The sequence below is a fragment of the Neoarius graeffei genome, chromosome 9, assembly GCF_027579695.1.
Source record: "Neoarius graeffei isolate fNeoGra1 chromosome 9, fNeoGra1.pri, whole genome shotgun sequence".
In the NCBI taxonomy this organism is placed as follows: domain Eukaryota; kingdom Metazoa; phylum Chordata; class Actinopteri; order Siluriformes; family Ariidae; genus Neoarius; species Neoarius graeffei.
The window spans coordinates 34,304,357-34,329,888 of record NC_083577.1 but is presented as its reverse complement, the minus strand read 5'-3'; positions in this window follow the sequence as shown (position 1 = coordinate 34,329,888).

The window sequence follows — 25,532 nt, the reverse complement described above, 5'->3', positions numbered from 1 at the left end:
TTATTGGGAATTAAATCCATCTGCACCAGTGTCTATCACTCACAAACAGTTGACTTGGTAGAATGGTTCAAACAAACACTAAAAAATTTAATTTGGAAGCTTTTAAGCAAAGATGCATGTAATTAGGATAAATGGATTGAGCCCCTGTTATTCATAGTACGAGAGGTTCCACAAGCCTCCATGGGAATTTCCCCATTCAAATTGTTACATGGGCGTAAGTCTCGTGGCATTTTGGATGTGCTGCAGGAAAATTGGGAGGAGGGACCTTCAACTAGTAAAAATGAAATTCAGTATGTTCTTGACCTGCATGCAAAGTTCCACACCCTCACATACTTAACCCAGGAGAATTTACAGCAAGCACAAGAACGTCAAGCCCTGATATACAACAGGAAATAAAGTACTTGTGTTATTACCCACTTTGAGCTCTAAATTAGTTGCCAAGTGGCAAGGGCCCTTCGAGGTCACATGGCAAATTGGGGATGTTGACTATAAGGTGAGGTGAACCGATGGGGTGGAGCACTACAAATGTACCACCTCAACCTGTTAAAATGAGGGGGTCCCCATGGCGTTGGTGTCGCTAGTTCCAGAGAAGGTGGAGCTGGGGCCAGAGGTAAAAACAAAAATAACCACTCAAACCACTCTGGTCCCCTGTGGAGACCACCTCTCACCGGCCCAACTCACAGAGGTAGCCAGATTGCAAACTGAATTTTCCGACGTGTTCTTGCCCTTTCCCTGCTGCACCCACTTCAAAGAACACCACACTAAGATGACCCCAGGGATGGTGGTGCACAGCTGCCCATACCTCTTGCCTGAACACAAAAAAAGGTGGTTCGAGACGAACTCAAGGCCATGCTCAAAATGGGCATAATTGAGGAGTCCCACAGTGACTGGAGCAGCCCAGTGGTCCTGGTCTCCAAGACTGACAGGTTGGTCTGGTTCTGTGTGGACTATAGAAAAGTCAATGCAGTGTCTAAATTCGACACGTACCCAGTGCCTTGCATTAATGAGTTACTTGATCGATTAGGTGCTGCTTGCTTTAATTCAACACTAGATTTGACAAAGGGATATTGACAGATCCCCTTGACTCCACTATCCCGAGAGGAAACAGCATTTTCTACACCGTCCATCCATCCATCCATCCATCCATCCATCCATCCATCCATTATCTGTAGCCGCTTATCCTGTTCTACAGGGTTGCGGGCAAGCTGGAGCCTATCCCAGCTGCCTATGGGTGAGAAGTGGGGTACACCCTGGACAAGTCACCAGGTCATTGCAGGGATGACAAGGAGACAAACAACCATTCACACTTACATTCACACCTATGGTCAATTTAGAGCCACCAATTAACCTAACCTGCATGTCTTTGGACTGCGGGGGAAACTGAAGCAACTGGAGGAAACCCACGCAGACACGGGGAGAACATGCAAACTCTGCACAGAAAGGCCCCTGTTAGCCGCTGGGCTCAAACCCAGGACCTTCTTGCTGTGAGGCAACAGTGCTAACCACTACACTATCGTGCCGCCTGCACACCGTTCAGATTATACCAATTCATCACGCTTCCTTTTGGGTTATTTGGAGCTTCCGCTACATTCCAGCGGCTCATGGACAAGATCCTCTGCCCCCATGCCGCCTATGCTGTGGCCTACCTAGACAACATTATTATATATGGGTCCGTCTCAGAAACTGGACTCTCATTTGGGACATTATGGTCAAAAAATAAATTTTCTAATTTTACTATTTTTTTTTGCATTTACCTAACACTCAATGCTTCTTTTGTCATGTTTAATAAGAATAAAGATAGTATTTTGCTTTATCTGGCCTCCACTGTGGACATTTTTTTTTATTACAATTCAAATGCTTTTGTAAAATTGATTTACATATAAAATAACTACATCACGATGAATTAAAGCCCCTCCTTCACAGATGAGTGAAAATATTGAATAAATTTCCTCTTTTTGATTGCTTGGGTTAAAAATGCCAAGTTATGATGACTGAATTGATTATTCACTTAAATATGAATAATATGATACATTTTGGGTATTTGATATGGTGAAATAGGACAATAGGACACAATGGAAAAATCAAGAACACACCGGAAAGATGAGAAAAACGGCGGTGGTAAAAGAACAGCGACTGTACCGGCTGAAGGTCGCGCGGGTCTCTGCTGTGGCACGCGAGCAACGGGACATCACTACCGCACTGGATGGAGCGGGGGCGGGGCAAAATGACTGGCCGTAGATTCTATCAAAAGTTCGATCTAAATTGACCATGGTTGCAAAATATTGGCCAAAAATACGCAAACACTACGAAATATAAAAATAAGAAGAAAAAGAAACATTCTATTGCCTTATACTGCAAGACTAAAACAAAATAAAACTGTCAAAACTCACCTTTTCAGTGATAACGTCCGAACAGATCACTCGCGTAACAGAAAGACCGCAAATGGAAGCACGATCAACTTCTAACTGTTGGAGTGGAAAATTCCATTCTACACATGCAAATTGTTAATGTGTGTCCTTCCCCGCACACAAATAACACGCTACGGTAAAAAATAGACCACAACTCATTTTATAGCTCAGAAATTCATACAAGACCAGCTACCATCGTAACATATTCTGTAAGAAACATATTCTATACCTAACTTTCAGCTTTCGTTAAAAAAAACAAAATCGCAGATTTATAACTAAATTTTTATATGGCGTAGTGATTTTAAGTTACTACTTTTGGTGAGGTAGTGACCTTGACCCTGAGGCTTTCCATTTAGATCAAAACACACGATCGTATTGGTTTTGGGTTTGCGGAAAATGGAGTTACAACCAGGGGTTAAATTGGGCCGGGGCTGTCCGGGGCTGAGCCCCGGCACATAAGCTCGGAGCGGATGGCATATGATCATGCACACATCAAAAGCAACAAACCCTTTTCACGATTTTCAGTTCTGAATAATTAAATATTGTTTTATTAATCAATAAACCCATGACTTTTATGAGATAGATCATAGTTTTCCTGATAACAAGACGACCTGTCAAAGCTATTTAGAACAGAACTTGCGATCAGAGATTCTGGTTTCTGGAACACTGCGTGGGTTGCCAATTCCGCTTTTTATAAGCGACTTTGGGGTTTCTTTTTTTTTGTGAGCTCGCTTTAAAAAAAAATCAGAAGTCGTGGTTTGCGGGTTTTTGGGCTTGTGTTTCAGCGTTGTGACTTGTTTATAATTTTCTCCGTACACCGTCTCCCCTTTTACCTGCATACGATCCTAATCCATCGGGATTTAATGAAGTAGCTAGCCTATCTTGTTTACTATGCATAAATTCTGCTTTCGTTGCTTATCAGAATTTTTTCTGGAAGTGATAGTGCGCTACAAAATAGTCACATACTTCTACTGCTGTTACAACTACTACTAATAATATTAACAATACAGTGAACATAATCATTATCATATTTTGTATTATTAAAAACAAAATATCAAATAATACTGAAGAGGGGAAAAATAATACTGATCTAAATATGTTGTGTTTTTATTTTTAGACAGTATGTGTTTAGCAAAGCACATACTGTCTAAAAATAAAAACACAACATATTTAGATCAGTATTATTTTTCCCCTCTTCAGTATTATTTGATATTTTGTTTTTAATAATAAAAAATATGATAATTATTATGTTCACTGTATTGTTAATATTATTAGTGTTTTATTATTTATTGTTAATATTTAATTTAATGTTAATTAATTATTATTTATTGTTAATATTATTAGTGTATTATTAGTGTAATTATTATTGTTATTATTATGTATTCAATTATTTATTTGGCATGTGGTGCTTTTTGTATTGTCTAGAACATACATAAGATGAGCATATTATAGCAGCAAAATAGAAGCACAATCATTTGAATGCAGCAAAACTTTTGCTGCATTCAAATGATTGTGCTTCTATTTTGCTGCTATAATATGCTCATCTTATGTATGTTCTAGACAATACAAAAAGCACCACATGCCAAATAAATAATTGAATACATAATAATAACAATAATAATAAATGCTTCCAATGTTATAGTGTTGTTTGTATTTGGCTGCATTCACTGCATGAATATATTTGATTGACAATTTGACTGACAGTGTTTTGGCATATTTAACATTTATCCTCCAAAATAAATCAACTGTTTTGGTTTAAGATTGTGCAAGCCTTCAAATTTTCTCACTGAACATTTCTCCTTCACATTTTTCACCTGTAGGCATGTGACAAGATTTAACATGATATTGCTCAACCTACCTCTGTAAAGTCAGCTAACAACTTATTAAAATGCACCAGAATGCAGCAAATAACATGTATGATAATAAAAAACTTCTGGGGGAGGACCCCCAGACCCCCCCCACTAATCATTTCCTTCAAACCAATGTACAACAACCTGTACAATCTGTTACATTGGCCAACCAATCTACATTCAAACTGCCATAATGTGTAGGGGGGCACTACAAGACACACATAGGCCTACAACACACAGATAAGGTGTATATCTCTGTGCAATATGATATGGTTATCAAATTAGAGGGTTATTTTCCAAAAAGTATATTGGGGCAGGGCGGCGGGGGCAGGGGCGGGTACGAGGCAGAGCCCCCCCACATAACCAATCCCAATTTAACCCCTGGTTACAACGGTGATCAAATATTTTGCATGATGTTTTATTACGGTTATGATTATTCTGTGAGCGCACCAATCCTTATGTGTATTAAGTTACAACTTAAAATACAATTAGTGATAACTGTCGACTTTTCAGTGGACTACAACCTTTTTAAGGGAATGCGATGTAGTCAACCATTTATCATGTCCCAGATCAAGCCGCCATTTTTCCGCAAATTTGCAGAATTTTTGCCAAATTCTGAATATTCACATCAAAGATTTAGTTTTATCTGTATTATTTCTTTCATCATTTTATTTCAAATTAAAACCAACATCACCATTCAAAACCGTATACCGTAAAATACCAAATAATAGCCGAGTTCCAATTAACCGCCGAGTTCCCTTTAACGGCCGGGTGTACGCGTGTGTTGTGACAAATAAAGGCCGGTTCCGAATACTCGCCGGGGTCTAAAAAAAAAAAAAAAAGCGTCCGAACGTTCTATCTAGAATCTTGAGGCCCAGCACTTTTCTGGTTTTCTGGTGTTTAAACGATTTTGCATTGCATAGTTTTCTACCGAAACAATATGAATGAATGAATGAATGAATGAATGAATGAAATTATTTCTATAATACTGTTTACAACATTTTGTTACGCAGGGGTGATAGCGTTCCGGCGCGCCGCGCCGGATTTCCGGCGCGCCATGGCTGGGGAAAAAAAAAAAAATCTAGTTCGCCCATTGTCCTGTGTCATTCTGAGATGCGCAGATAGACAGTAAAGGGAATTCGGAATTCCCTTTACTGTCTATCTGCGCATCTCAGAATGACACGTAACTTACACGTAACTTACGTGATAATAAACATGCCATTTCAATGTTATAATCTTGGTCTACCGTAATATTTCTTGAGGAATGCAACTCCGTAACTTTTGACAGATGTCTTAGCCAATTACGTTTGACATGGGTGTGTGGGATATCACTTACGTCATCGAATGAAGAATACCCCTTTGGGTATACCCAACGAAAGCCAGCGTGTGTGGTGACATCGAGGACTGCGGGTTTCCAAGGTTGGACTGCTGCTTCTGTTAAACGACCTAAATTGCCGAATGCATGCGTCAAAGCACACACTGAGTTTTATTAAAGACCTTATACCATTTCACTTGCCCTTACCCATTCGGATCTGGAAGACGCTTTACAAAAAAGGTGAGAGCGTTCTAACATGCATTTCAGTCTGCTCGCGGCCAATCTAATCCAAGGGGCCTTTTCAACAAGTAATCTGTCGTGCAAGTTGGGCAGAAGCGCGCGTCAGGCAGGCAACATGTAGGCCTACAAGTCAGGAACCTATTCAACTAACTTTCATCCGAACTTTAAGTTTTCTACGGGGTCGAGCCACCGTACCAACTCACTCGGGGAATAGGCTCATATCGGCCAAATAGGGAGACGTCTTGGAGAGAAACGTGAGAATGCAAGATGACAGTATGTAGCCACTGCAGGTCACTTATTTTTCAGCATAAGAAAAAACCCTTTAGTTTGACACTTCGCACCCTAATTATGTTGCTTCAGCGTCGCGCCCTCCATGCAATTTCAGATTGACAGACATCGCGAAGCACAAAGGGTGGAGGCTGCATGGGTGAGGGTGATAGCAAGTGACCATAACTTTGCAGAGTAATTAAATCACAGTGCTGCGCACAGACAATGGTGTGGTTTCTTGATTATTTTGTAAAGCATGCGCTTAACTAGTCATTAACAGGAAAAGGTGTGTGATTTATCCTTTATCCACCCCGACTGTGCCATGCGAAGATGCATTCTGCGTCTTCAAAATTCCCCGAAGTCGGCACCGTGCTATCTGTAATCTAACTCTAAACAAACTGTAAGTTATACTGGTTAAAAGTAGGCCTATCTGAGAATGATTTTTTCCCCGTTTTGAGGTAGATTTTGGGGAAGGTGTTTGTGAAGAAGGAATTAATCGCCTGTTCCAAATAGCCGCCTAGTCTCTAATACGCGCCGGGTCTCTTACGTGATTGAGACAAATAATAGCCCGGGCTATTATTTGGTATTTTACGGTAGTTTATTGACTGTGAGTATATTTAGTGGGGTACCCCCACAGTACCCAGTTTCTGAGACAGACCCATATAGCAATGATTGGCTGTGACACCTAGAACACATTAGGGCTGTCCTGGAGTCACTGAGGCATGCAGGGCTCATGGCTAACCCAAACAAATGTGCAATTGGGTGGGTGGAAGTACGGTATCTGGGTTTCCACTTGGGTCATGAGCAGGTGCGTCCCCAAATTGACAAGACTGCAGCAATTGTGGCCTGCCCGAGGCCCAAGACCAAAAAGTGGGTGAGACAGTTCCTAAGGCTGGCTGGCTACTATTGCAGGTTCATACCTAATTATTCAGATGTCACCAGCCCACTGACTGATCTCACTAAAAAGGGAGCACCAGATCCAGTCCAGTGGACAGAGCAGTGCCAACAGGCCTTCACCAAGGTAAAAGCTACACTGTCTGAGGGGCCACTTTTACACTCCCCTGACTTGTACATCAAGTCTCAAGCTCTCGATGCGTGAAAGTAAGTACAGCACCATTAAGAAGGAGTGCCTGGCCATTAAGTGGGCAGTCCTTACTCTCTGATACTACCTGCTGGGGCGCTCTTTCACTCTCTGTTCAGACCATGTGCTGCTCCAGTGACTCCACCGCATAAAGGATGCCAATGCATGAATCACCTGTTGGTATCTTGTGCTCCATCCTTTTAAATTTGAGGTGGTCCACAGGCCGGGAGCACAGACAGTGGTGGCGGACTTTCTCTCCCGCTGAGGGGGGGAGTCCGCTGCAGGCTGGACGGCTACCCAACCTGAGTCAGGCGATGAGAGTATGTGGCAGCTGGGGTGTGGCCAAGCATTGGTTTGTGAATGGAGGGCGGGGCCAGGGAAGGCGAGTGGCAAAGTCAGTACACCTGTTGTCAATTAATATAATGCGTGTGTGTGTGTGTTTTGCAGTGACAATGGAGGATAGAAAAGGAGGGAGAGAGCAAAGAAAGGAGATCTCTCCTGACCAGAGCACGTGTGTGTGTGTGTGTGTGTGTGTGGTGTCTGAGTGAGCGAGCGAACGAACAAGAATAGTAATCAGAAAAGCAAATAAGAAGTGAAAAAATAAAGTCTCTGTTGACATCAGTCCCTGCCTGCTGCACTTCAGTATTCCACCCACATCAGGAACATACTACACATATATACAGTGGTGCTTGGAAGTTTGTGAACCCTTTAGAATTTTCTATATTTCTGCATAAATATGATCTAAAACATCAGATTTTCACACAAGTCTTAAAAGTAGATAAAGAGAACCCAGTTAAACAAATGAGACAAAAATATTATACATAGTCATTTATTTATTGATTAAAATGATCCAATATTACATATCTGTGAGTGGCAAAAGTATGTGAACCTTTGTTTCAGTATCTGGTGTGACTGCCTTGTGTAGCAATAACTGCAACTAAACATTTCCGGTAACTGTTGATCAGTGCTGCACACCAGCTTGGAGGAATTTTAGCCCATTCTTCCGTACAGAACAGCTTCAACTCTGGGATGTTGGTGGGTTTCCTCACATGAACTGCTCGCTTCAGGTCCTTCCACAACATTTCGATTGGATTAAGGTCAGGACTTTGACTTGGCCATTCCAAAACAGTAACTTTATTCTTCTTTAACCATTCTTTGGTAGAACGACTTGTGTGCTTAGGGTCATTGTCTTGCTGCATGACCCACCTTCTCTTGAGATTCAGTGCATGGACAGATGTCCTGACATTTTCCTTTAGAATTCGCTGGTATAATTCAGAATTCATGGTTCCATCAATGATGGCAAGCCGTCCTGGCCCAGATGCAGCAAAACAGGCCCAAACCATGATACTACCACCACCATGTTTCACAGATGGGATAAGGTTCTTATGCTGGAATGAAGTGTTCTCCTTTCTCCAAACATAATGCTTCTCATTTAAACCAAAAAGTTCTATTTTGGTCTCATCCATCCACAAAACATTTTTCCAATAGCCTTCTGGCTTGTCCATGTGATCTTTAGCAAACTGCAGATGAGCAGCAATGTTCTTTTTGGAGAGCAGTGGCTTTCTCCTTGCAACCCTGCCATGCACACCATTGTTGTTCAGTGTTCTCCTGATGGTGGACTCATGAACATTAACATTAGCCAATGTGAGAGAGGCCTTCAGTTGCTTAGAAGTTACCCTGGGGTCCTTTGTGACCTCACCGACTATTTCATGCCTTGCTCTTGGAGTGATCTTTGTTGGTCGACCACTCCTGGGGAGGGTAACAATGGTCTTGAATTTCCTCCATTTGTACACAATCTGTCTGACTGTGGATTGGTGGAGTCCAAACTCTTTAGAGATAGTTTTGTAACCTTTTCCAGCCTGATGAGCATCAACAATGCTTTTTCTGAGGTCCTCAGAAATCTCCTTCGTTCGTGCCATGATACACTTCCACAAACGTGCTGTGAAGATCAGACTTTGATAGATCCCTGTTCTTTAAATAAAACAGGGTGCCCACTCACACCTGATTGTCGTCCCATTGATTGAAAACACCTGACTCTAATTTCACCTTCAAATTAACTGCTAATCCTAGAGGTTTGCATACTTTTGCCACTTACAGATATGTAATATTGGATAATTTTCCTCAATAAATAAATGACCAAGTATAATATTTTTGTCTCATTTGTTTAACTGGGTTCTCTTTATCTACTTTTAGAACTTGTGTGAAAATCTGATGATGTTTTAGTTCATATTTATGCAGAAATATCGAAAATTCTAAAGGGTTTACAAACTTTCAAGCACCACTGTAGATGGACTGGCATACCAACCAGGTTGAATACTCCTACATTGCCACTGTTACTGGGATTGGCGGATCAAATACTTATTGAACATGAATGAATGAATTAATGAATGGATGTTTAGTTAATTGAGAAATGGTTGAAATTGCTTTATTTTATTGGTACATTTAGCTCTAACTGGAAAAGTACTAGCACTAAGAGTTAACACTGAGTTTTGTTATTTAATTGATATTTTGTATTATTATTATTTGGTCTGTGGCAATAATAATGATTATATAGATCACTAGAGCTGACTGTAATTAAAATGAGAAACAGGCAGCTTGCTTCGCTATTATGTGTGATGTATTTAGTCACATTGTGTGAAATTCATCTTTCAGTTTTGATGAAACATTCACAAAATGACTTTTTGAGTTTTGGGAATCAGAACTGAAACTGAGTGAGTGTCAGTTTACGTGTTTACTGTCAAACATTGCACGAGCAAGTCATACATGAATGAAAATCATGAGAACTGTGAATTGGGTGAGTGCTGCCAAAGTCCTTAAAGTAAAGTCTGTCCACTCAGTGGCCATCTTGGTAATGCTCCCAGGCAGCTATTTTCAGTCATACAAGACCAGGCTCCTATCTACTTGAATGGAGAGAGACTCATATACCAGAAACATATTGGGAAGATGACATTTTAAACATGGACTTGCAATAACTGTTAAAATTGGACAAAAATGTCAAGATAATATGTGCTCTTTGGCTCCAATAACATGGGGAAAAGTACATTTTTGAGGTTGCTCCAGCTACTGTGTGGGCTTTTTTTTTTTAAATCAAGATGGTGATCGACTCTTTTCACTGAGGGACAATTCTTTCTTAATAGAGCTAACGGAGACCCTGATGATATTCTAAGGCGAATGTTGAGATGCATATAGCCTAAGTAAAAGTTTAAGGGTTTAGCTTATCAAGATGGTCTCATCTTATTATTTCTAGCCGCTTTATCCTGTTCTACAGGGTCGCAGGCAAGCTGGAGCCTATCCCAGCTGACTACGGGCGAAAGGCGGGGTACACCCTGGACAAGTCGCCAGGTCATCACAGGGCTGACACATAGACACAGACAACCATTCACACTCACATTCACACCTACGGTCAATTTAGAGTCACCAGTTAACCTAACCTGCATGTCTTTGGACTGTGGGGGAAACCGGAGCACCTGGAGGAAACCCACACGGACACGGGGAGAACATACAAACTCCGCACAGAAAGGCCCTCACCGACCACGGGGCTCAAACCCAGAACCTTCTTGCTGTGAGGCGACCGTGCTAACCACTACGCCGCCCAATTAGAAATTCATCTCATTCATCTCATGATCTCTAGCCGCTTTATCCTGTTCTACACAGTCACAGGCAAGCTGGAGCCTATCCCAACTGACTACGGGCGAAAGGTGGGGTACACCCTGGACAAGTCGCCAGGTCATCACAGGGCTGACACATAGACACAGACAACCATTCACACTCACACTCACACCTACGGTCAATTTAGAGTCACCAGTTAACCTAACCTGCATGTCTTTGGACTGTGGGGGAAACCAGAGCACCCGGAGAAAACCCACGCGGACACGGGGAGAACATGCAAACTCCGCACAGAAAGGCCCTCGCCGGCCACGGGGCTCGAACCCGGACCTTCTTGCTGTGAGGCAACAGCGCTAACCACTACACCACCGTGACGCCCTATCAAGATGGTGTCTGGTTTTATTTTTTTGTGTATAGACTTGCTTTTGACTAGGAACAGTATTAAACACACACACACACACACACACACACACACACACACACACACACACACACACACACACACACACACACACACACACACAAAACAAAAAAACCTAACTAACTAATAAAAAAGCCCCCCAAAACCTATTTGTTCACAAATCATCCTCCACCAGTTGCTGTGACTCTTAGCTTGGGGAGTCATTGGCAGGAAGGTGGTAGCAATCTGTTTCCAGTGGCAGTGTTGTCTTTAATCTGCCTGTGACAGCCTGCCACAGATCTAACAGTACGTACTGATTTTTCTCTTACGTAAAAGCCAATAGATAGGACTTGTCTGAGAGGTGGCTGGACTGAATTACTACACCCTGCCTACTGACCTGCCTTTTCTCACTCCTGGCCTGAGATGCTTCATCTAAACAATAAAAAAATACTATCTCTACAGGCTACAGAGTGCCTCAGCGCTTCCAATTTCCTGCCATGTAGCTTTGAAACGGTTGTGTTTACATTTGATTTGCTTTCCATTTGGGTTATGGTAAGGTAATCTTCTCTAATATTTGGTAATGTGTCAATTTAGCTGACACACTAATCCTACGGTCAAGATCGTATCTCCTGTACGATAACCAATGAAGTGGTCTCCTGGTTGGCATTGATAGGATGGATGCAGGCAGTTTCTCCTGTGTCAGCGCTGGATGGAATGGATGCAGGTAAACAGCCATTATCATGGTGTGTATGTGTGTGCGTCTGTGTATGTGGGACAATCCCCTGTGGGTTCCGGAGACTTAGCACAGGAAATAGCTTTCGTGTTGCTACATATGCAGCAGAGAAATGACGCTGCGCCAAGGAATGAGCAAACAGGCTGGTGCATTACCTTGGAATGCGTTGAACAGTCTAGAGGGAAAGAGAAGGAAAAAAGAACATGATTGCATCTGACAAGCTCCCTGCACCACCTCTGCACCTTTCACTCTACAATCTGTCCCAGCCAAGCGACTGGTGACGCTCGAGTGACAGGAAGGTTTGATGAGCACCTATATCTCAGAATGAGAGAGCCTGAGAGAGTGAAGGAGAAGATGGGATGTGTCCTCCTTTAATCAAGTGCGCCTCAGTGCACACCCCAAATAACACATCTCCAGGCGGGGGTCTCTGGTACCATCTGTAAGACGAGGAGGAGCCTAAGGACACCCATCCCAGACCTGGTGCAAACTGGTAGCTGAGACAAGGCCTGGTGCTTACATGTCTTTCTGATGCAGCTGAGACCCGAGATAGAAGAACTCAACAAGACAGTGAAGGTAGTATGGTTAAAAGAGGATACAAAGTTGCCAATAATATAGAAAATAAAGGTTTGATTACACAGAGAGGGGAGAAATGAGAAGAAGGAGATTCACTGTTTGTTTTCTCATAGCTTTCATCCAATCCTCAATCCCTGTGATATCTTTGTTTTTGGCGGAGGGGTTCAAACCTTAAGCCAAGCGCCAGCACAGCATGATAGGGTACTGGCCCACTCTTGCTCCTGTTGCCCCTCCTGATTCAGATGTCATTTGTGTTTTCTGCCTGGATCAAAGGCAGGTCACGTTAATTAGCAGATTTCACACTCCTCTGCTGCCAACCACCCTCCTGTCTCCCCCCCTCTCAGATGCGATGTCACCAGGCCATGAGACATGTTAATCACGGGGAGATGCCTCTGTGAAGAGCACCAGCCAATAAGTCTGCTCCGTGGATGTTGTGGGCCAAGGTCATAATCAGGATTCCAGGTGACAGCACCCTTCAGGTTATTTATTTATTTATTTACCTGCTTGTGATCATTGCAAAGACTTCATAAAGACATTAGATGGAATTACACAACAGTCCGTTATCATTGCATCGTAACGGCTTCCAAGTATGCTTTATGTTTGAGTTTCTATCATTAATTTCACAGTGTAGCTGAAGACACGTTTTCTGCAATTTCCTGTAGATTCGGACATAATCTTGCATTTTAGACTGTTCCATCCATCTGGCTGCCCCTTCAGGTTTGATGGCAATGAGGCTTAAAAGTGCCTCTTTGATCCACACCTGGGGTTCGACTCCACCAGTGAGACTGGGAAAACCGCCACTATTGCTGAGGACGGGTCCTGGAGACTGGCCCAAGGCTCTGAAGTGCGGAGATGCTTTAGAGCTCTCACTCACTCAATCCAATCTTCTTGGCTGAGAGCACACACATTTGTCTCCTTGTGCATGTCAATGCCCCACCACTTGGTATGGTGTTAATCGCTCAGCATTAGCTCCACGTTGTGTCCTGTGCATAAACAATCAGTACAAGGACGAAGTAGAGGACACACAGGCACTCATGTGTGACACATAGAACCCACAGAAACATGTAGGTATCGAGATGCCTATTTATTATTATATTTTAAAGTTAAATTCATGTTGATTTGCAGGATTGGTTAAAAAAACAATCTTGGAATCATTTAGTTCAAAACAAAGTTCTGCACCAGTACCAGTTTTGGTGCGAAGTAGTTTTGTTTCAACCACTTACTGAATACTACAGATACTTAGGCATGCTCTTCTAATGATAGTCAAATATCTGTACATGTATTCACTCTTCGCAGTTGTATCATGAAGATGGTTGTGGGACAGACGTAAGTATGTGAGGAGGCGATGTTCAAAACGTACTTAATGTGGCTGCAAAATACACTTGTAATATGTCTGACATTAATGTTCAATTTACTAAAGCTGGTGCAAATCAGGGGCGGCACGGTGGTGTAGTGGTTAGCGCGGTCACCTCACAGCAAGAAGGTTCTGGGTTCGAGCCACGTGGCCGGCGAGGGCCTTTCTGTGCGGAGTTTGCATGTTCTCCGCGTGGGTTTCCTCCGGGTGCTCCGGTTTCCCCCACAGTCCAAAGACATGCAGGTTAGGTTAACTGGTGACTCTAAATTGACCGTGAGTGTGAATGGTTGTCTCTGGCCAAGTTTACATTAGACCGTATCTGTCTCGTTTTCTTCACGGATGCACTGTCCGTTTACATTAAAACGCCGGGAAACGGGAATCCGCCAGCGTCCACGTATTCAATCTAGATCGTGTCTGGTCCGGTGCTGTGTAAACATCGAGATACGTGGATACGCTGTGCTGAGCTCTAGCTGGCGTCGTCATTGGACAACGTCACTGTGACATCCACCTTCCTGATTCGCTGGTGTTGGTCATGTGACGCGACTGCTGAAAAACGGCGCGGACTTCCGCCTTGTATCACCTTTTATTAAAGAGTATAAAAGTATGAAAATACTGCAAATACTGATGCAAATACTGCCCATTGTGTAGTTATGATTGTCTTTAGGCTTGCCATCCTTCCACTTGCAAGTGGTAAGTGACGCGCATACCCGATATGCACTGAGAGCACACACACAGTGGCTCAGTCCCGAATCACTGCTCGTGCACTTCACTCGCACGCTCTGTGAGCTGCGCAGGGCCGGAGTGCGCACCCTCCAGAGGGCACTCGCTGTTCAGGGCAGAGTGATTTGGAGCGCAGGATGCCTGCGGAGCCGAGCGTATCCGTGTATTGGCGTTGCTGTGTGCAGGCGAATCGTGTATTGGTGTTGCTGTGTGCATGTTAATCATTTTAAAAACGTTAATCTGATGATCCGCTGATACGGTCTAATGTAAACCCCACCTATGTGTCAGCCCTGTGATGACCTGGCGATTTGTCCAGGGTGTACCCCGCCTTTCACCCCTAGTCAGCTGGGATAGGCAGCAGCTTACCTGCAACCCTGTAGAACAGGATAAAGCGGCTACAGATAATGAGATGAGATGAGATGAGATGGTGCAAATCACATCAATTGTGCACATTAAATGCATTCATACAAGATGAAAATTGTGGTTTAAAAGCTGCTGTAAAATAGTGGCAATGGTCAACTGTCTAAAAAGCTCAGGATTAAAGAAATGCTAGTTTCACACAGATCCCAAAATGGTGTCTCATTATTACACATTTTATTATAAATAAATAGTATTTAGTTAGTTTAAAAAAAAACCCCACAAACACCTGCACTGACAGCCTAAAGGTATTTCAATTTGGTTGGAAAAACTTATCATTGTCTAATGCTCCAAGGAACCTAAAGTGTTAATTTTATGGGGACAACCATGGCCTGAAGGTTAGCAAAGTAGCTTTCGGCCCAAAGGGTCGCCAGTTCGATTCCTGGGACCTGCAGGAAAAATGCAAGGGGAGCATGAACAGCACTTTCCCCTTCCTCTGTATCATGGCTGAAGTGCCCTTGAGCGAGGCACCTAACCCCCAACTGCTCCCCAGGCGCTGTAGCATAGCTGCCCACTGCTCTGGGTATGTGTGTGTGTGTGCTCATTGCTCACTTGTGTGTGCATGTGTGTGTTGACTGCTTCAGGTGGGTTAAATGCAGAGAGGAATTTCACTGTGCTTGAGTGTACATGTGACAACTAAAGGTTTCTTCTTCTAATTTACACCTGGTTTGGAGAGGCGGCCCTACGCTCCCCAAGTTTAGTAAACTGAGCCGAATGAGAAACCAGCCACATTTCCAGTTTCTCAAAACAGTTTTCCGACAGGGGTGGCACGGTGTAGTGGTTAGCGCTGTCGCCTCACAGCAAGAAGGTTCTGGGTTCGAGCCCCGTGGCCGGCTAGGGCCTTTCTGTGCGGAGTTTGCATGTTCTCCCCGTGTCCGCGTGGGTTTCCTCCGGGCGCTCCGGTTTCCCCCACAGTCCAAAGACATGCAGGTTAGGTTAACTGGTGACTCTAAATTGACCGTAGGTGTGAATGTGAGTGTGAATGGTTGTCTGTGTCTATGTGTCAGCCCTGTGATGACCTGGCGACTTGTCCAGGGTGTACCCCGCCTTTCGCCCGTAGTCAGCTGGGATAGGCTCCAGCTTGCCTGTGACCCTGTAGAACAGGATAAAGCGGCTAGAGATAATGAGATGAGATGTTCCTCCCTCCATCCAAAAATGCATGTGTATGAAGTGCACTTTATGTGTTTAGGCATGTCCATCAGGTTTGCACATAACACGCAGAGTTTTCACACAGTGTTGCTCAAGAAGTGAGCATATGCTAACTCCATGGTGTAAGAAGGTTGAATCAGCTGCTTGCTACGGTAGGAGAATCCACTGCCTTTGCTACTGTAAATTATACAGCAAGTCATCTCTGTGGTCTCACCACTTTCAATTGGTGCTCCTCAACATCAAGCGTAATTCAGTTAGAACAGAAGACACTTGCTTCACATATTGCTACAACAACAACGACAACATTTAAGTCTTAAGTCTTCAAAGCAAAATCTACAACTAATAAGAGAGTCTCATTGAGGTTTCTTTTTTTCTCTTTTGCTTAATCTTTATTGATCTCTCATTTTGATGTGATTCTCAAATTTCCCCCAATCAATGATCAAATCAATGCTATGACTTGCCATCATTGTGCTAGTGGAAAAGATGTCAGAAGCCCTTCAGGGCTAATCCATGAAATATGCCATCTCAGAGTGCATGGACAGCAAAAATAATAAGGTTGAGGTGGATCCACTCCCAGAGCCGGCAAGAACAAAGGAGCTGAAATCAAGGAAAAAGAGAAAGAAGCTCGACTGGGAGCCTGGAGCTCAGTAAGCCTTAATTCCCCAGAAAGCTGTGATTCCTCCTAGATTTGGATTACCTTGCTGTCAGAGTCAGGGCGCAGACTTGCCCTGCAACTTCATTAGGTGTTAATCTCCATACGGTGGCTGCAGGAGGGGCACAAATCTCCCAGCTATCTGGCCCCAGGTCCAGGTGTATCAGCGTGGCAATTAAGAAAGGCAATTAGAGCCCATTCTCTTCTTCAGGCTACGGGCAAGAGATAAGCTGCAAGCTCAAGCTTAATTGGATCATTGTCTCTGTTAAAACAGAAAACAGTCAAGTAGAAAAAAAAAAAGAAAGCAACCAGATGAGATAAGCCTTCAAACCAAAATTACAAGGTAAAAAGCTAAGAAATCTGTCATCTTTTATGCGATCTAAAGAAATAAGCACATTGAACAGCTATTCAAAGTAAAATAATTATGATTCTACAGAGCTTCTAAAAGATGAACTTCTTTTCACCTAATAATTGAACCACGAAATATAAAGTTATCTAACTCAATTACTTTCTTTTGTCTCTGCAGCCAAAAGATATGTATTGTCTGAGTTACAATAATCCCATTAATTGCTTCTTTTTGATAGCACAGCAAATACACTTATATGTGGGTATAATAACTGTATTTTATTTTTTTCACAGTCCGATTTCCATCAAATCGTGCACTCTGATCGGCTCGTGAGCGGTCTGGAATCCTACGATCCGGACCCTGGTTACGGACCTTTGGCGACTCGGTCTTTCACAACAACAACAAACATAGTAGCAATTGTTTGTCAACATTTATTTTCGCATTTCTCAGTATAATAGCATTAATTTTACAGCATGGATAGCGATAACGACAGTGCTCACAGCGAAAGCGAGTTTTACTACCCTGAGGAAGACAAAATAAAAGAAAACATTTCAGGAGAAAGCCGAGTAGCAGGTTTGTTCTAAATATGGTTTCCCTTTCGGGTGCTCTCATTTTCTGTTAGAATTTGGTAAGGAAAAAAATGAATATATTATTTACCAGCTTAAGGTTGGTCCGTATCGTGAAATACCGTGACCTTGGCCTTGAAAATACTGACCTTGGCCCAGAGGCCTCAGTCAGTATTTTCAAGACCTTGGTCATGATATTTCACGATATGGACCTCCCAGCTGGTAAATTTTATATATATATATATATATATATATATATATATATATATATATATATATATATATATATATATTGTGTGTATATATATATATATATATATATATATATATATATATATATATATATACACAGTGGTGCTTGAAAGTTTGTGAACCCTTTAGAATTTTCTATATTTCTGCATAAATATGACCTAAAACATCATCAGATTTTCACACGAGTCCTAAAAGTAGATCAAGAGAACCCAGTTAAACAAATGAGACAAAAATATTATACTTGGTCATTTATTTATTGAGGAAAATGATCCAATATTACATATCTGTGAGTGGCAAAAGTATGTGAACCTCTAGGATTAGCAGTTAATTTGAAGGTGGAATTAGAGTCAGGTGTTTTCAATCAATGGGATGACAATCAGGTGTGAGTGGGCACCCTGTTTTATTTAAAGAACAGGGATCTATCAAAGTCTGATCTTCACAACACATGTTTGTGGAAGTGTATCATGGCACAAACAAAGGAGATTTCTGAGGACCTCAGGAAAAGCGTTGTTGATGCTCATCAGGCTGGAAAAGGTTACAAAACCATCTCTAAAGAGTTTGGACTCCACCAATCCACAGTCAGACAGACTGTGTACAAATGGAGGAAATTCAAGACCATTGTTACCCTCCCCAGGAGTGGTCGACCAACATATGGCCCTTTTCCACTACCCTTTTTCAGCTCACTTCAGCCCGACACGGCTCGCGTTTCAACTATCTAAAAACAGCACGACTCAGCTCGCTTCAGCCCTGCTCAGCCCCCAAAACTCGCACGGTTTTGGAGTAGGGCTGAAGCGAGCCAAACCGAGCTGAGTGAGGCTAGGGGCATGAGGAGACACTCCCCTGTGCACTGATTGGTGAGGAGGCGTGTCCTCACACGCCCACACACGCCCCGCGAGCACGCTGGGATTTGTAAACACCGTAAACCCGGAAAAAGGAGAATTACGAGAATTATGAAGCCTTATGCGCCTCATCTATACGCTCTTGCCAGTATCTGTTGGCGTTGTCGGCGACAACAAGCCACAGCACCAAGACCAGCAACACTAACGACTCCATGTCCTCCATGTTTATTGTTTACTCTCCGGGTTGTATGACTACCGCATAAAGGTCACTGATGTCACTGTTTGCGCTGCCTAACGACATCACCTGACGTCCACCCACTTTCGCTAACTCCACCCAATGTGTCCACCCACTTCCAGCCAGCACGGTTCAGCGCGGTTGTAGTCGAAATGCAACTCCAACAGCCCCACTCAGCTCGACTCAGCCCAACTCAGCAACGCACGGCTCAGCCCAACTCAGCCGCGTTGGTAGTGGAAAAGCGGCAAAAGATCACTCCAAGAGCAAGGCGTGTAATAGTTGGTGAGGTCACAAAGGACCCCAGGGTAACTTCAAAGCAACTGAAGGCCTTTCTCACATTGGCTAATGTTAATTTCCATGAGTCCACCATCAGGAGAACACTGAACAACAATGGTGTGCATGGGAGGGTTGCAAGGAGAAAACCACTGCTCTTCAAAAAGAACATTGCTGCTTGTCTACAGTTTGCTAAAGATCATGTGGACAAGCCAGAAGGCTACTGGAAAAATGTTTTGTGGGTGGATGAGACCAAAATAGAACTTTTTGGTTTAAATGAGAAGCGCTATGTTTGGAGAAAGGAAAACACTGCATTCCAGCATAAGAACCTTATCCCATCTGTGAAACATGGTGGTGGTAGTATCATGGTTTGGGCCTGTTTTGCTGCATCTGGGCCAGGACAGCTTGCCATCATTGATGGAACAATGAATTCTGAATTATACCAGCAAATTCTAAAGGAAAATGTCAGGACATCTGTCCATGAGCTGAATCTCAAGAGAAGGTGGGTCATGCAGCAAGACAACGACCCTAAGCACACAAGTCGTTCTACCAAAGAATGGCTAAAGAAGAATAAAGTTAATGTTTTGGAATGGCCAAGTCAAAGTCCTGACCTTAATCCAATGGAAATGTTGTGGAAGGACCTGAAGCGAGCAGTTCATGTGAGGAAACCCACCAACATCCCAGAGTTGAAGCTGTTCTGTACGGAGGAATGGGCTAAAATTCCTCCAAGCCGGTGTGCAGGACTGATCAACAGTTACCGGAAACGTTTAGTTGCAGTTATTGCTGCACAAGGGGGTCACACCAGATACTGAAAGCAAAGGTTCACATACTTTTGCCACTCACAGATATGTAATATTGGATCATTTTCCTCAATAAATAAATGACCAAGTATAATATTTTTGTCTCATTTGTTTAACTGGGTTCTCTTTATCTACTTTTAGGACTTGTGTGAAAATCTGATGATGTTTTAGGTCATATTTATGCAGAAATATGGAAAATTCTAAAGGGTTCACAAACTTTCAAGCACCACTGTATATATATATATATATATATATATATATATATATATATATATATATACACAACCCCAATTCCAAAGCCACTGCTCGCTTTTGATATATTCAGAAGATTGCTATGTGCAGTCAGAGGTGGACAAAGTACCCAACTTCATTACTTAAGTCAAAGTACAGATCCCACTGGTCAGAGATGTTACTCCGATACAAGTTGTACAGTCAATTTTTTTTACTTAAGTTAAAGTACTGAAGTACTTGCTTTTAAAAATACTTAAGTACAACCCCGATTCCAAAAAAGTTGGGACAAAGTACAAATTGTAAATAAAAACGGAATGCAATAATTTACAAATCTCAAAAACTAATATTGTATTCACAATAGAACATAGACAACATATTAAATGTCGAAAGCGAGACATTTTGAAATTTCATGCCAAATATTGGCTCATTTGAAATTTCATGACAGCAACACATCTCAAAAAAGTTGGGACAGGGGCAAAAAGAGGCTGGAAAAGTTAAAGGTACAAAAAAGGAACAGCTGGAGGACCAAATTGCAACTCATTAGGTCAACTGGCAATAGGTCATTAACATGACTGGGTATAAAAAGAGCATCTTGGAGTGGCAGCGGCTCTCAGAAGTAAAGATGGGAAGAGGATCACCAATCCCCCTAATTCTGCACCGACAAACAGTGGAGCAATATCAGAAAGGAGTTCGACAGTGTAAAATTGCAAAGAGTTTGAACATATCATCATCTACAGTGCATAATATCATCAAAAGATTCAGAGAATCTGGAAGAATCTCTGTGCATAAGGGTCAAGGCCGGAAAACCATACTGGGTGCCCGTGATCTTCGGGCCCTTAGACGGCACTGCATCACATACTGGCATGCTTCTGTATTGGAAATCACAAAATGAGCTCAGGAATATTTCCAGAGAACATTATCTGTGAACACAATTCACCATGCCATCTGCCGTTGCCAGCTAAAACTCTATAGTTCAAAGAAGAAGCCATGTCTAAACATGATCCAGAAGCGCAGACGTCTTCTCTGGGCCAAGGCTCATTTAAAATGGACTGTGGCAAAGTGGAAACCTGTTCTGTGGTCAGACGAATCAAAATTTGAAGTTCTTTATGGAAATCAGGGACGCCGTGTCATTCGGTCTAAAGAGGAGAAGGACGACCCAAGTTGTTATCAGCGCTCAGTTCAGAAGCCTGCATCTCTGATGGTATGGGGTTGCATTAGTGCGTGTGGCATGGGCAGCTTATACATCTGGAAAGACACCATCAATGCTGAAAGGTATATCCAGGTTCTAGAGCAACATATGCTCCCATCCAGATGACGTCTCTTTCAGGGAAGACCTTGCATTTTCCAACATGACAATGCCAAACCACATACTGCATCAATTACAGCATCATGGCTGCGTAGAAGAAGGGTCCAGGTACTGAACTGGCCAGCCTGTAGTCCAGATCTTTCACCCATAGAAAACATTTGGCGCATCATAAAACGGAAGATACGACAAAAAAGACCTAAGACAGTTGAGCAACTAGAATCCTACATTAGACAAGAATGGGTTAACATTCCTATCCCTAAACTTGAGCAACTTGTCTCCTCAGTCCCCAGACGTTTACAGACTGTTGTAAAGAGAAAAGGGGATGTCTCTCAGTGGTAAACATGGCCTTGTCCCAACTTTTTTGAGATGTGTTGTTGTCATGAAATTTAAAATCACCTAATTTTTCTCTTTAAATGATACATTTTCTCAGTTTAAACATTTGATATGTCATCTATGTTCTATTCTGAATAAAATACGGAATTTTGAAACTTCCACATCATTGCATTCCGTTTTTATTTACAATTTGTACTTTGTCCCAACTTTGAGCTCGGGATACCGTTTATTAATTTTCCGGGTTCCTCCCACCTCTCAAAAACATGGCAGTAGGTGTATTGGCTACAGTAAATTGACCTTAGCTATGAATGATCCTGTGACTGTATGTGCAAGGTTCTCTGTGATGAACTGACCTCCCATCTGTGGTGTCTTCCCATCTCACACACAGTTTTCCCAGGATAGGCTCCAGATCCACCACAAACCTGACCAGGATAAAGCAGTGGAATAAAGTAGATTCCCTAGTTTTGACCAAGGGAAAAATGCTGTGTTGTTAAGGAAATTATGTCCTGATACAGCATTGAAGTCACTCTGTTGCATTTGTAATTTTATATTCACAAACCGCCGGTTAGATAATGGAATAATTTTTTTTTTCTTTCCTGGCTTCTGTCATGCCTTTGCCATTTACAGCTTGGGAAATTACCTCAATGAGTCCGACTCTTTCCATTGTTTTGCTTACAGGCCCACATGCAGACTGAAATCGTCTTGTTTGCTGAGGTGGTGAATGGGATGAGTTATTCAGTGCAGAGTCAGCCAAGGGCACAGTGGACTCCAGAAAGGATGGCTGGATAATATGAGTGTTTGTGCTTGTGCGTGCCTGTGTAGTGGAAACCAGGCCAACTGTCATAAAAGTGCTGGCGGCCAGAGTTGATGGTCTGTCATGGTGGCTCTTCCTCATTCCCCAGTCATGTGATAACAAACAAAAAGCCTCTCACAGGCCACTCCAGGGGCATCAGACTGGCATATTGGGCCTACATTTGTCTGCATCTCTGCTGGAAGCTTTGGAGTCCCTTCATCCACATGATATGCTTCTGTCGCTGTGGGAGACTTCCTGTGGCGTTTGTTACTGAAATGCAAAGGACAGCAGGTCCTAAGGCAATGCATCCTCTTTTTTTTTGCTATCTTACTCCCTATACATTTGTTTCATCTTTCTTTTCTTGAGAGAATCTGAAGTTTCAGTTGAGTAAAAAAAAAATTCTTGTTAAATCTGGGGTAAAGATTATGACTAAAAAAGGAAACTTTGGAAGCCTGGTGCTCTGTGTCACACCATTCACCACAGCTGGAATGTGTGTTTTCTGCAGGCAGTAAGTGAAAGAGCTACAACTCATGCCCCCCCCAGTCCACACCTGCGACCACAACAATGCAGACCTTGAGAAAGAGGAAATGTGTTTTGGTCAGCACCGCTGAGAGAATGTGCATGTGTATGTGTGTCACTCTGGGCTTCCTTTTCCTTTTCCATCTCAGGCCTGATATCATAGCAAAAACACAGGATGAAATACAAGACTGCCTGCCTCTTTTTCTCTTTTTCAATACACTTTTTTTTGTCATGCGGTTGGAAGAAAAATGGACTTTGTTTCTCCCAGAACTTTGACTCATAGATCTGAGCAGTCTTCACCCTAAAAGTAACCAAGCATTGAACTTACACGTGTGGGTCTGGTCTGCATTTTTACACGTGCACGTGATTTGTGTTATTCATTATTCAGCAAATGAAAAACCAAAGAAAAACCAAAGAAGGGTTTTCGCTTTGTGCAAGTATTTGCGGGAATGTTTACTTACGAGTAGAGGGGGAAATAACATTCCTTTCAAGTTGGCCTTCAAAGACCGTCATAACATATGAGACCTGACTCATAAAAGGAGTTAAACTCTCTTTTTTTGAATGCTCAGTTAGTCATCTCAAAAATAAGACAGAAACAGCCTTACTGTAGTATATACAGTACCAGTCAAAAGTTTGGACACACCTTCAAATTCAACATCCATCCATCCATCCATCCATTATCTCTAGCCGCTTTATCCTGTTCTACAGGGTTGCAGGCAAGCTGGAGCCTATCCCAGCTGACTACGGGCGAAAGGCGGGGTACACCCTGGACAAGTCGCCAGGTCATCACAGGGCTGACACATAGAGACAAACAACCATTCACACTCACATTCACACCTACGGTCAATTTAGAGCCACCAATTAGCCTAACCTGCATGTCTTTGGACTGTGGGGGAAACCGGAGCACCCGGAGGAAACCCACGCAGACCTGGGGAGAACATGCAAACTCCACACAGAAAGGCCCTTGTCGGCTGCTGGGCTTGAACCCAGGACCTTCTTACTGTGAGGCGACAGTGCTAACCACTACACCACTGTGCCACCTCAAATTCAACAGTTTTTCTTTATTTTTATTAATTAAAGTCACTTCATGTCTTAAAGTAATGATGGATGTCCATCCATCCATCCATCCATCATCTGTAGCTGCTTATCCTGTTCTACAGGGTTGCAGGCAAGCTGGAGCCTATCCCAGCTGACTACGGGCAAGAGGTGGGGTACACCCTGGACAAGCTGCCAGATTATCGCAAGGCTGACACACAGAGACAAACAACCATTCACACTCACGGTCAATTTAGAGCCACCAATTAGCCTAACCTGCATGTCTTTGGACTGTGGGGGAAACCGGAGCACCCGGAGGAAACCCACGCGGACACGGGGAGAACATGCAAACTCCACACAGAAAGGCTCTTGTCGGCTGCTGGGCTTGAACCCAGAACCTTCTTGCTGTGAGGCGACAGTGCTAACCACGACACCACCGTGCCACCTCAAATTCAACAGTTTTTCTTTATTTTTATTAATTAAAGTCAATTCATGTCTTAAAGTAATGATGGATGTCATTTCTCTTTACTTAGTTGAGCGGTTCTTGAGGTAATACTGTATGGATTACTACAGTTGTGGAATAAGGCTATTTACTGTATTTTTATTTTTTACTATTTACTGTTTGAGCTCAAACACATAAAAAGGCAAGAAATTGCACTAATTAACTTTTGTTTGATGAGGCACCTGTTAATTGAAAAGCATTCCAGGTGATGACCTCATGAAGCTGGTTAAGATAATGCCAATAGTGTGCAAAGCGTCATCAAGGTAAACGCTGGCTACTTTGAAAAATCTAAAATATGAAACATATTTTGTTTTTTAATACTTTTTTGTTTACCACATAATTCCATATAAGGTCCATATGTTATTTCATAGTTTTGATGTCTTCAGTATTGTTCTACAATGTATTTTTGTATTTTTTTTGTAGGTAGTCCCTCAACAACAAGGATGACGACTTGTTGTGCTGTCATTTGTGTGATTGCATGTGGCTCCGAAGTCTGAAAGCTGAAGCAGAAATGTGACTACACACAGGGCAATGGACACCCATCCGTGGCGCAGGATCGGGGCGTATGAGGTGTTCAGGGAGGGGTAGCATCTCTGATTGGGAGACGCGTCGTGCTCCTCCGGGAGTAGTCTGTCCATCTTTGGTCCCCACTTCTCACCCAGCTCTCACCTGCGGCTCCCCATAGCTGTTTGCATGCGACAGCGGTCACACCCCGGGCACCGGCTTCGACTGGCCGG